This window comes from Saccopteryx leptura, chromosome 3 (assembly GCF_036850995.1).
Source record: "Saccopteryx leptura isolate mSacLep1 chromosome 3, mSacLep1_pri_phased_curated, whole genome shotgun sequence".
Classification (NCBI taxonomy): domain Eukaryota; kingdom Metazoa; phylum Chordata; class Mammalia; order Chiroptera; family Emballonuridae; genus Saccopteryx; species Saccopteryx leptura.
The window spans coordinates 346,793,700-346,806,446 of record NC_089505.1 but is presented as its reverse complement, the minus strand read 5'-3'; positions in this window follow the sequence as shown (position 1 = coordinate 346,806,446).

Below are 12,747 nucleotides of genomic sequence, written 5' to 3'. Positions count from 1 at the left end.
TAGCCTCTATGTCATTTATTTCTGCTCTGATCTTTATTATTTCCTTTCTTCTACTACTTCTGGACTTGCTGATATTTTTCTCGTCCTTTACTTGCAGGGTTAAGTTGTTTATTTGAGCTTTCTCAAGCTTCTTAAGGTATGCCTTTAATGCTATGAACTTCCCTCTCAGGAATGCTTTTGCTGTGTTCCATTAATTTTGAGTTCTTGTGTGCTCATTTTCATTCGTTTCTTGGAATATTTTTATTTCTTCTTTGTTCTCATTGTTAACCTATTCATTATTTAAGAACATGCTATTTAGTTTCCAAGTCCTTGAGTATTTTTCAGTTTTTCTGTTGTGGTTGATTTCTAGTTTCATGCCATTGTGAGCACAGAAAGTGCTTGATATGATTTCAATCTTTTTAAATTTGTTGAGACCGCTTTTGTCCCTTAACATGTGGTCTATGCGCACTTGTAAAGAATGTATATTCTGCTGCTTTAGGGTGAAAGGTTCTGAAGATATCTATTAAATCCAGTTGATCTAGTGTGTCCTTTAAGTCTGCTGTTTCTTTGTTAATTTTCTTTCTTGAGGATCTATCTAGTGATGTTAGTGGGGTATTGAAATCCCCTACTATTATAGTATTGCTGCTGATTTCATCCTTTATATCCATCAAAGTCTTCTTTATATATTTAGGTGCTCCTATATTAGGTGCATAGATATTTATAATGGTTATATCTTTCTGTTGGATTGTTCCCTTTATCATTATGTAGTGACCTTCTTTATCTCTTACTATAGCCTTTGTTTTAAAGTCCAATTTTGTCTGATATAAGTATTGCTACCCCAGCTTTTTTTTTCATTCCCATTTGCATGAAATATTTTTTTCATCCTATTACCTTTCGTCTATGTGCATCTTTTTTTTTTTGAGGTGTGTCTCTTGTAGACAGCATATGTATGGGTCCTGTCTTCTTATCCACGCAACTACCCTAAATCTTTTGACTGGGTCATTTAATCCATTTACATTTAAGGTTATTATTGATATGTAGTTGTTCGTTGCCATTTTATTCTTTAAAGCTGTATTCTTGTTTTGCTATATTCTTTTCCCCCTTCGATCTGTTTACAACAGGCCCCTTAACATTTCTTGCAGCATTGGTTTGATTATAATGAATTCCTTGAGTTTTGTTTTGTCTGGGAAGTTTTTTATTTCTCCTTCAATTTTAAATGATAGCCTTGCTGGATAAAGTAGTCTTGGTTATAGGTTCTTGTTCTGCATTACTTTGAATATTTCTTGCCATTCCCTTCTGGCCTCAAGTATTTTTGTTAAGAAGTCAGATGTCATCCTTATGTGGGCTCCTTTGTAGGTGATAGTCTTTTCTTCTCTAGTAGCTTTTAATATTTTCTCTTTATCTCTTAGCTTTGGTATTTTAATTATGATGTGTCTTAGTGTAGATTTCTTTGGGTTTCTTTTTAATGGAATTCTTTGTGCTTCTTGAAATTATGTGACTTTTTTTCTGCATCAATTTAGGAAAGTTCAGCTATGATTTGATTGAACAAAGTCTCTATCTCTTGTTCTTTCTCTTCTTCTTCAGGAACCCCTATGATGCAGATGTTATTTCTCTTCATGTTGTTACAGAGCTCTCTTAGAGAGTCCTCAGACTTTTTGAGTCTCTTTTCTTTTTGCTGCTCTGCTTCTGTGCTTTCGTTTATCTTGTCCTCTATCTCGCTGATTCGATCCTCAGCTTCATCCATCCTGCTTTTAATTCCTTCCATTGTGTTCTTCATTTCTGATATTATATTTGTCATTTCTGACTGATTCTTTTTTATTATTTCAATGTCCTTTTTTATAATTGGTATCTCTTTATTTAGGTGTTATTTATGTCCATCTATTGTTATTCTTAGATCTTTAAGCATCCTAACAATCATTATTTTAAACTCTGCATCCAGTAATTTGGTTATATCTGACTAGTTCAAGCCATTTTCTGGGGATTTCATTTGTGTTGCATTTCTCTGCCTTCTCATTCTGTCTGTGTATAATAAGTATGTGGCCACTGGAGTCTAATGGGTTTGGCCTCTGTGTTCCCTAGGTGTGGTCTGTCTGCAGGCCCACCACCCCTCTGCCACTACCTTGGGCTTTCTGGTATGGGTGTTGCTGGCACCGGCCTGCTGCTGCATTTACTGCAGTTTCCACCTCTCCTCTATGGGAGGGGTTGTGTTCACGTGCCCAGTCTACAAGCCTCAGCAGGCCTCACATGACATGCTAGGGCTGCAAGCCTTGGCACTGCATGTGGGGTTGTGCACCTATGCTCAGCTGCCAGGTCCATATGTTCCCCAGCATTTGCCCCAGCCCTGCAGGCAGAGCTACACACCCTGGCTGTGCACCTGCATGCCTGCACTCAGGCATGGGGCTTTGCAGTTCTCCTGCTTTTGCCTTTCTCCTGTGGGTGGGATTGCAGGCAGGATCGCTCTTGCTCACCTCACCCACAGCCAGGCTGGACCACTTTTGTGCGCCCCTTACCCTCTTGCCAGGCAAGACTGAGCTCTCGCCAGGCCTCAATCATGACCGGCCCAGCTTCTGACCCCGCCAACTGGACCACGCTTCCGTGTCCTGCTGCTGCCCACCCTCCTGTAAGCCCTCAGCAGTGTTGGTGGTAGCGCTGCTGCTCAGACCTCAGCTCTCAAAACTGTATTCCTGAAGGCTCCCTCCTTCTAAGCAACTCTGCTCTGAGTGCCACAGGAGAGCTCATTTGGCTGGTGTCCTGCTTCCCTTTGCTGGTATTGCTGGTTCCAGGGGAAATATTCACTTTAGATTTGGAAATGACTGGGCCCAGAGGTTAGGGTGGCTGTGCTTCAAAGTGTTTCTCCCTGTGCCTCCTAGATTACACTCTCTTCCTGCTACTCCGATCCTCTCCTCTCTCTCAGTCTCCTAGAGTCCCAGGTGAGTGGTTGTGAAAGAGGTTTTCTGCACGGTTCCTTTAAGAAGAATCCTGGCTCTGAGAAATCTGTCTCTTTCTCACAAACAGTATCCTGACTTGTTTTGCAGCTATACACTATCCATACGCTTCTTCTAGGCTCTGGGGCTGCAGTCTGTGGCTTTGTTCCTGGGGCCTAAGACCCTCCCCTCTCCACTAAACTCACTTCCTGCCACGAGAGTCTCTCTAGGCTGTCGTTCGTTCCTGAGAGCTGGGCAGCCCTCTCTGTGTTTCCGCTTTTTCTACCAGTATCAGTGTGGTTTCTTCAGTGTTCTTTGGTTAAAGAGTCCTCTTAGTTTAGTCCAAAGTTGGTTTTTCCAGATGATGGTTCTTAAAATTAAGCTGTAATCCACTTTGGTTCTGTGAGGTGGAAGTTGGTACATCTGTCTACTTCATTGCCATCTTGCCGCTTCCCTCCAGAATAATTTCATTGAACTAAAAACAATGATTGCCTAGGGAAGGGGTCCACAAACTATGACCCGCAGGCTGCATGTGGCCCCCTGAGGCCATTTATCTGGCCCCTGTTGCACTTCCATAAGGGGCCCCTCTTTCATTGGTGGTCAGTGAGAGTACTGTATGTGGTGGTGCCACAAAGCACGGCATCGCTCATGTATAGTACTACTTCCGGTGACGCTGGACGCACACGTCATGGCTCCGGAAGTGCATCATATCACTTGTTATGGCTAGCAGTGACAAATATGGAACTGGACATTGACCATCTCATTAGTCAAAAGCAGGCCCATAGTTCCCATTGAAATACTTGTCAGTTTGGTGATTTAAATTTACTTGTTCTTTATTTTAAATGTTGTATTTGTTCCTGTTTTGTATTTTTACTTTAAAATAAGATATGTGCAGTGTGCTTAGAAATTTGTTCATACTTTTTTTTATAGTCTGGCCCTCCAATGGTCTGAGGGACAGTGAACTGGCCCCCTGTGTAAAAAGTTTGGGGACCCCTGGCCTAGGGATTTTAGACAGGAGGAGGGGATGAGTAAGTATAGGAAAGGGAATTTTAGTGCAGTGAAATTATTCTGTAATTATTGTAATTATAGATACATTACATTATGAATTTGTCAAAACCCATAGAACTTTACAGCACAGAAGATAAACTCTAATGTATACAAATTTTTTAAAATAATAATTTAGGTGGTTGGGGGAATTCCAGGAAGCAATGCAGACTGTGACAGAGAATGTAACTCTATTATAAACATGTGAAACAATCTCACTGAAGGAGATGAGAGAAAGGGTACTCTCCTACTTTGTAAATAAATAGGTTCTGTAGGACTAAAGGCAAAAGGATCTGAACTTAAGGGTTAAATTAAACTCTAGTGGATAAAGTTATTTCCCATGACGGTAGGCATTTACAGTTTTAATGGTGCTATACATTTATATTGAAATACAACAATTAAGTAAATTGATGGCAGATGGTAGAAGACAGGTTTCTCTTTGTTGGAGTGAAAATATACAGAAAAGAGAAAAGTAAAGGAGGAAGCTGGAATGATTCACGTGGTAATTGATTAGAGTTGGACATAGCATGAATTCATGTTTAGCTGAATATCGTTAAAGATGGTGACATATAGTAATATTTATACATATGTGTACCTAAACAAACATATGCACATATATTTCTTTGCTTTGTCAGCTAATAGGACTAAAATAAACAATGGCTGAATATCAATGAGCACAACTAACACTCTGATCTTAATTTCTAATATCATCTCCCATTAAAAAAAAAGACACACAGGGATCCTGGAGAAATAATTGATTTTAGACCTAACTCAGGAAATACACAAGATGAACCAGAAATAATTTAAAGCACCAGAAAGTAGGGAAGCAAAACAAACAAACACACGGTGTGGGCCAATGTCAAAAGGACATAGGAGCCCACTGTAAGAGCTCCCAGTGGCCAAAGCTGAGACAATCTGAGCAACAGTAATTGAATAAATTAATAAATGCTGGATAGGAGACAAATCTTCCATGCAGAAAACCTTCAAATAACTTATGTATCTACTCTATCCTGAAGATCAATGAAAATGACTCCACACTCATTAAGTGTAGATTGTGCAGAGACTTTCTTTGAAAGGTTATCTCATAGACAAGGATAGCAAAAGATTTAAAGTGGAGAAACTTGACAAACCCTATTATGTAAACTAGGTCAACATCACATTCATAAACCAAGCTCATAGAATGTACCCTTGAGCTCCCTCAAACCCATAAACCAGTCTAATCATGACAAAAATATCACACAAATTACAAGAAAGACATCCTACAATATGCTTGACCAATCTTTAAAACTTTCAAGGACATCAAAAACAAAGAAAAGTGTCAGGAACTCTCACAGCCTGAAGAGTCACAACTACTAAGTGAAATGTGGTGTCCTGTATAAGATCCTAGAACAGAAAAGGGTAGTAGGAAAAAACTAAGGATATATGAATAAACTAGCAACTCATTAACAATACTGTATCAATATTGGTTCATGATTTGTAATAATGTATCCCACTAATACTACTAATACAAGATATTAATAATAAGAAAACCTTTGTAGGCCTATATATAGGAATCTTCTGTACTATATTCTCAATTTTCTGTAAATTAAAGTTTTCTCTTTAAAAATAAGCTTTATTTTTAAATGAAGTGATTTGAAATATGTATTAATTTGTTTTTGTCTTTAACAATAAGTCTTGTATCAAAATGTGTTATTTCTATTACATAAAAAAAAAATGAAGTCACCCAAAGGAGACATGCATGATTCAGTGAAAGTCTCAGATTATTTCTCTAAATAATTCACTTGGTACTTAAAGTGACCAAGGTGTGACTCTAATGTTTAACAATGCAATCTTTTAAAATGCAAAGATGGAAAAGTTATAATTTCAATGAAATGTGAGGATTATCTAAAATTTCCTTCTAAATTGTATCCTATAATTATTAAAATAAATTATAAAAATAAAATGCTTATTTAAATTTGTAATCAAATTTTACATCATTTGATTAATCATTCGATCCTAGATGCACTGTTTTCTCTCTCAGACTTACTTGGTCTCTCTTTAAATCAGCATAATTATAAAAGTTACTATCTATTTATTTGCTTGTATTAAAATGTAGATATCTCTTCCAAAGAAGCTCACAAAATAGTTATATGAATAAATGTAGATCAATTTATTGGCCTTTACATCTAAGAGAATAATACTCTTTTTGTGTTGCTTATTCAACACCACTGAAATCTCCTGATCAAGATCAATAAAATTTCTCATCTATTTTCCTTCTAAGGAGGGTTGGAAATTTAGTCATCTCATTGGCTGTGCAAAATTGATGAATGAACACATGGTTTCTATAAGAAGCACTTGTGTATCTGAAAGACAATTCTCTCTCTCTCTCTCTCTCTCTCTCTCTCTCTCTCTCTCTCTCTCACTCTCTCTGTTAAGTGTGAAAAACAAAGGGACAGACAGCAGACAGGGACAGACAGACAAGAAGAGGGAGAGAGATGAGAAGCATCAATTCTTCATTGTGTTACTTTAATTGTTCACTGATTGTTTTCTCATATGTGCCTTAACCAGGGGGCTAGAGCCAAGCCAGAAATCCCTTGTTCAAGCCAGCGACCATGGGCTTATCCCACGCTTAAGCTTGTGACCCTGTGTTCAAGTGCGTTCTAGACAGTGACCTCAGGGTTTGAACCAGGGTCCTCAACATCCCAGGCTGACTGACGCTCTATCCCCTGCACCACTGCCTGGTCAGACTTAGAACCTATCACTTTTAAGCTGCGTTTTTCCATGCCATTGTGACAAAGGTTAGGTTTCATTTTATTAGGCTAAATGAAAATTCTAGATTGTCACACAAATATAATTTTCATTATGTCATTATTATGCTTTTATTTTCCATTTTTATTGAAATAAATTTTTTTTACCTAGGTGATCTAATAAATTGAGGTCACCATGTAGCAACATCTGGAAAATAAAACAAGTGAACAAGCAAACATCTGTAATAGATTTTTACTCATTTCTTAAGTGCTTTTAAAAAAATTTTTTTTCCCTTTTCCACTGTTTTCCTCCTGATTTTAGCTTTCCCCTTTATACATGCCATCATTCTCCTCAGCAACCCCAGAGATTCTAAATCATACCAAATTCTGTAGAGAACTTACTACCCCAGATGTCACTCAGCTAGTGTGACAATAAGAGGCCTCCATCAGACAGTGAAAGCTAGGCTTCCAAGTAACTAATGCTAAATTATTTCATCCTAATTGCTAAGAGAATGCTGGACCAAGCATAGATATCAGGCAATAAAGAAGAGATTCTCTAGTCTTATTAACTATTACCAGACAGGATCCTTGGTTTTCATTATTTTCTAAAATAAATGACAAAAATCAAACAGAACAGTTATATATTTTTCAGAAAATTATACTGCAAACAAATTCACAAGTCTGGCTGGCAAAAATAAGTAATTATTCAACTTTGAGGCAACCCCAGATTGTAAGTCAGCCAAGAAGAAAGGAATGTCTAATATTTTTCCAAATTTTTCTAATGACTGTGTCAATTCTGCTGTCAAGGAATAAAACATATTTTTTTAAAAAGGATCTGCTTCTGCCTGACAAGGCAGTAGCGCAGTGGATAGAGCGTCGGACTGGGTGTGGAGGACCCAGGTTCAAAACCCCGAGCTCACCAGCTTGAGCGTGGGCTCATCTAGTTTGAGCAAAGCTCACCAGCTTGGACCCAAGGTTGCTGGCTTAAGCAAGGGGTTACTCAGTCTGCTGTAGCCCCCTGGTCAAGGCACATATGAGAAAGCAATCAATGAACAACTAAAGTGCCACAACAAAAAACTGATAATTGATGCTTCTCATCTCTCTATGTTCCTGTCTGTCTGTCCCCATCTATCCCTCCCTCTGACTCTTGCTCTGTCTCTGTAATAAATAAATAAATAAATAAATAAATAAATAAATAAATAAATAAATAAAATTTTAAAAAATAAAAAGGATCTGCTTGTGTATACTTACTATATAGAAACTAAAAAAAAACAACCTTGATATTTGGAAATATTGGTCAGAGTAAACAGTAAGTCCTTAAGGCTTGGCTTCAATAAAGCCAAGAGACAGATATTCATCAAGAAGCACAATCAATGAAAAATAACATATATTAACAACCAAGTAATGTAACAGTTGTTCCAAAAGAAGTATGTAGAATATTGTGTGAAAGTTTTCGAAGTAAAGAAGTTAAAGGAAAGAGCTTATTTTTAGAAAAGCATGGGAAATGTGTATGTAATAAGTAAAAATTAAAGATAGAATCAGCAATTAGCTGAGATGAAATTATAGAGTCTAATGTGTCCTGGAACCTGGGAGTTGGGGCTTTGTCCAGCATGCAATGAGTATACCATTGATGGTATACAGACAATTTTATGTGAAATATGACAATTCTGTAATTTTAATGATTTTTCACTTTAATATATATTATAAAAACATACCCAGCACATAAGTGCTATAATTTCATAAATATTATTATTTAAGAAAATGGCCCTGGCCAGTTGGCTCAGCAGTAGAGCATCGGCCTGGCGTGCGGAGGACCCTTGTTCGATTCCCGGCCAGGGCACATAGGAGAAGTGCCCATTTGCTTCTCCACCCCCCCCCCCCTTCCTCTCTGTCTCTCTCTTTCCCTCCCGCAGCCAAGGCTCCATTGGAGCAAAGATGGCCCGGGCACTGGGGATGGCTCCTTGGCCTCTGCCCCAGGCGCTAGAGTGGCTCTGGTCACTGCAGAGCGAAGCCCCGGAGGGGCAGAGCTTCGCCCCCTGGTGGGCAGAGCGTCGCCCCTGGTGGGCGTGCCGGGTGGATCCCGGTCGGGCGCATGCGGGAGTCTGTCTGACTGTCTCTCCCCGTTTCCAGCTTCAGAAAAATACAAAAAAAAAAAAAAAAAAGAAATCATTAAATTAACTACTGTTTGTATAATTTACCTTATGCAGAAATTAAAAGCCATGCTCGCACATGCTTAGAAATGTCTCAAACCTTCAGAATTAAACTATCCATCATAACCATGTGGAAGTCATTACTAGATAATTTCTTACTAGATTTTGAAGTGTCTATTTCTATATAAACTGATCCAATCAACATTTTCAGATACTGATAGCAACCTGGATGAGAAAATTTTAAGCTTGTCAAAGGTAATGGGAAGTGAATAGTTGATATGGAAAAAAGAAAAAAAAAATTACCATTTGTCAAAATAAAGAAATACTGTGTATAGATTAATCCAAACACCTGGAAACATAAAAAGAACCAAAAATAGTCAATCACTATTCTGTCAAATACAGATGGCACATTTAAATGATCTAGCTCTCAAAATCAATGCAAGGAAATTATACAGTGAAAAAGAAGAGAAGTTTCTTAACTGAGAGCAGTCTTGGATTCAAAATGCCATAAAATTTTAATGGTGAATAAGAAGATTGTATATCAAATGGCCATGTTGAATGGGAATAGAAAGTAGGCTCCTATACTTGACATGCAGAAGAGCACTATTTCTCCAAATGACTGAACATTTCATAGGGAGAAGACTGATGTCTTAGCCATAATTCACTCAACTTAGAGTTGTGCTCTTTTTTTTTTTCCTGTATCGGCTGCCTTTCTGAGATCTGGCCTTCTCAATGCATTTCTTTATATTCAGAATGTACCAAAAATTTTAAGCGAGAAGTTCCTGGTTGCAACTATGCTCTTAGATATGTGAAAGCTTACTAATTTTCCAGGGAATAGAGCCATATCATTTTAGGAATATGCAAAGCCAAATGAATACCAGTAAAAAAACAGAATTCCTTCTTCCAAATATAATCTTTGAAGGCTACAGATTTAACAACATCTTTTAATTTACTGTTTCAATGGAGTAGTGGTATAATCAAATTATATATAATTGAACAGTCTCTGTACTTGTCAAAATTAATATCTTAAAATAAAACATTTAATTTGGAATTTATTTGTACTGCTAGCAAATCTTCATTGTGTTTCTGGATGAGGATGAACATATGAGACCATCACCACAGCAACCAGACCTGTAAACAATATTTTATTAGTCACAGGGAACAAAGTGTATGCTGTTTTTAATACCTCTGCCTTTACTCTTTGTCACCACTATGTTCTCTGCAATCTACCTCTAAATTTAATATATAAAAATTGTCTTCTGAATTAAAAATTATTTTTAAATACATGTCCAAGCTTATTCTATAAGAGGCTATCTAGTGAACTGTGCTGATTATGATAGTTACTAACATTGCTATTTATTAACTAACATCTATTCAAATCACCTTGGTACATTTGGAAGACAACAGTCTTTTCAGACAAGATAAATCTGGATTTTAATCACAATTTTCCATGATGACATTTTTGCTTCTCTTAAAATAGGAATAAAAAGAGAGTCATTCAGTTTTGCTACAGAAATAATGTCTATAAAAATCAGGGCACATATTCGACCTCATTATATAATATATTTTTTATATTGATGGAAAAATAAATAGGCAGTGCTTTAAAAGTTGCCTGAAACATTTCATTGACTGGTATGATTCTGTTACATAATTCTGATATATAATTTATAAATTTTGGACTGAAAATTCATTTTTGCTGTTTTCTTTTAAACTTGACAAGTCATCATTGCTTCCTTAAAAACTAATACTACTCTCTCACTTCAGTCACCCTTGTGGAGCAATCACAAGTCCTGTCTCACCATAGGGACATAGTTTAGTCTGAGTCTGTCAAGGCTTCCTCCCCATGGACACTGTGCCGTGTTTACTATGGATATATGAAACAAACAAGCAGCTATTTCCTGAAAAAAACCATCTCTCCTCAGTGGGGTTGTCATTGTCAAAGGATGTGAGTCTAACAGGCTGAGATCATCATGCTCACCTGGAAGAAAGAGCCCAAACACAAAACGAAACCAAGCATGAGCTAGCAGAGACCCCTTGTTTAGAACACTTGAGGCCCATAATTAGATTTTCCAACGGCATTACCCAATAAAGATTGTTTGCTTAGGTTTGTTTGACTTGAGTTCCTGTCACTCACAATAAGACATAATTTTTTCAAAGCCTTATATTTTTATCTAGACAGATTTACAGCCCATTTGAAAATAATGTTTATATGTGATGCGAAGTAGTAGAGTAGGTGCAGGTTCGATCATTTTTTTTAAATATACAATAGCTCAAAACCATTATAACAAAGACTCTTCAGCTTTGACATTTGTAGAACTCCAGTGTTCATACAAGTTTGCTTTTCTACTTCTTTCTGCAATCTAATTTGTCCATCTTGTATCAGTATCCCACCATCATAATTAGAGCAGGTTTATAACTCTTGATACCAGATGGAGCAAGCCCTCCCACTTTGTTCTTCCTCAAGATTATCTAAGTTACTCTTGTCATTTTATATATCCATATGTTTCAGTATTGCCTTATCAACTCTGGTTTTTAAACTTCTAAAATTTAATGAATGTTGTATTAAAATAATTTATCAATTCAGAAAGATATCCTTAGAATATTGAGTTTTCCAATTCTTGCACCAACTCTCCAATTATTTGGATCTTTTTTATTTCTAGCAATTAGTTTTATAGTCATCTTGAAAGAAGTCATCATGGAGAAGTCTTGTATTACATTTATTCTTTGGTATTGTGTATTCCTGGTGCATTTTATAAATGCAATTAATTTTTATATGATGATCTTCTGTCCAGAAACCTTGCTAAACTCACTCAGTAATTATACAATTTGTATTTTACTTTCTATATACATAATTATATCATTTGTAAATAAAAATGATAGTTTTATTTTTTCTCTTTAATTCTTATATCTTCTTCCTTCTTTTCTGTACTATTAGAAACTCTTGTTCAACTAAATAGCAATGTTGACAGTGCAGATCCTTGTCTTATTTTTTTCTCAAAATGAAAACTTAATTCTTTTCAAGTGTCACAGGAAGATACTGTTGTATCGAAATAGTGAGAAATAGACGATCTGGCACACAATCAAGAAGCCAAATTAAGAAAATAAAGAGTCTTTAATGCCAGCACGTGACCGCATGGAGACCTAAGTCGTTCAAATCAATGCGGTGCCTAACACAGTTTGGGGCTAGCTTTTAAAGACAAAATCACATACTGATTGAGGACTGGGGAGAAGAGGAAGCATAGCAGTAAAACAAAGCAGTGAAACAAGCTTTCTTACAATGTTTATCTGTAGGGTTAATTCAAGGAGAAATATTTCGAGAACCTGCAACCTTGCAAAGCTAGCCTAAGGCCACACAGTCCGAGAGACCAGCCTCAAAGTCAGGAATAGGGAGTCTTTTAGAAAAAGTAAGTTCTGCTAAAAAGTCTCTTTGTTTTAGAGAAAGTAAGTTCTGCCAAAAAGTATTCATGCAAAGGCCTTTCTTTTCTATTTTTCAATACTAGGCAGTATCATTCAAAATAAAAGGAAAATAATTTGAGGAAAATATGTTGGGGGGAATGTTAAAGGAAAGGGGTGAAACACATTTAAAAAAAAAACAGAAAGAAAGAACATAGAACCAATTTAGATTTGATATAATTGGAAGTCCATAAGTAAAATGTCACTACTAGTTCTCTGGACTATTTTAATACTGATAACTTTAGAGTTGCTAGGCATTTAGAAAAATATGATTTAGAAAATATAACATTTATTTAAATAGCCTTTAGTCAGCTGTTACTAAGCAAAGGTTTTTGGTCATTTCAATTACTTTATTCTAGAATATCTAGAGGTGTTGTATAATCAATCCACATAGGCTTATTAAAATAACTACTGTCATGAAATCAGTTATTTTTCCTAGTATTTTTCATTTCCTATGACCTAGATCTCACT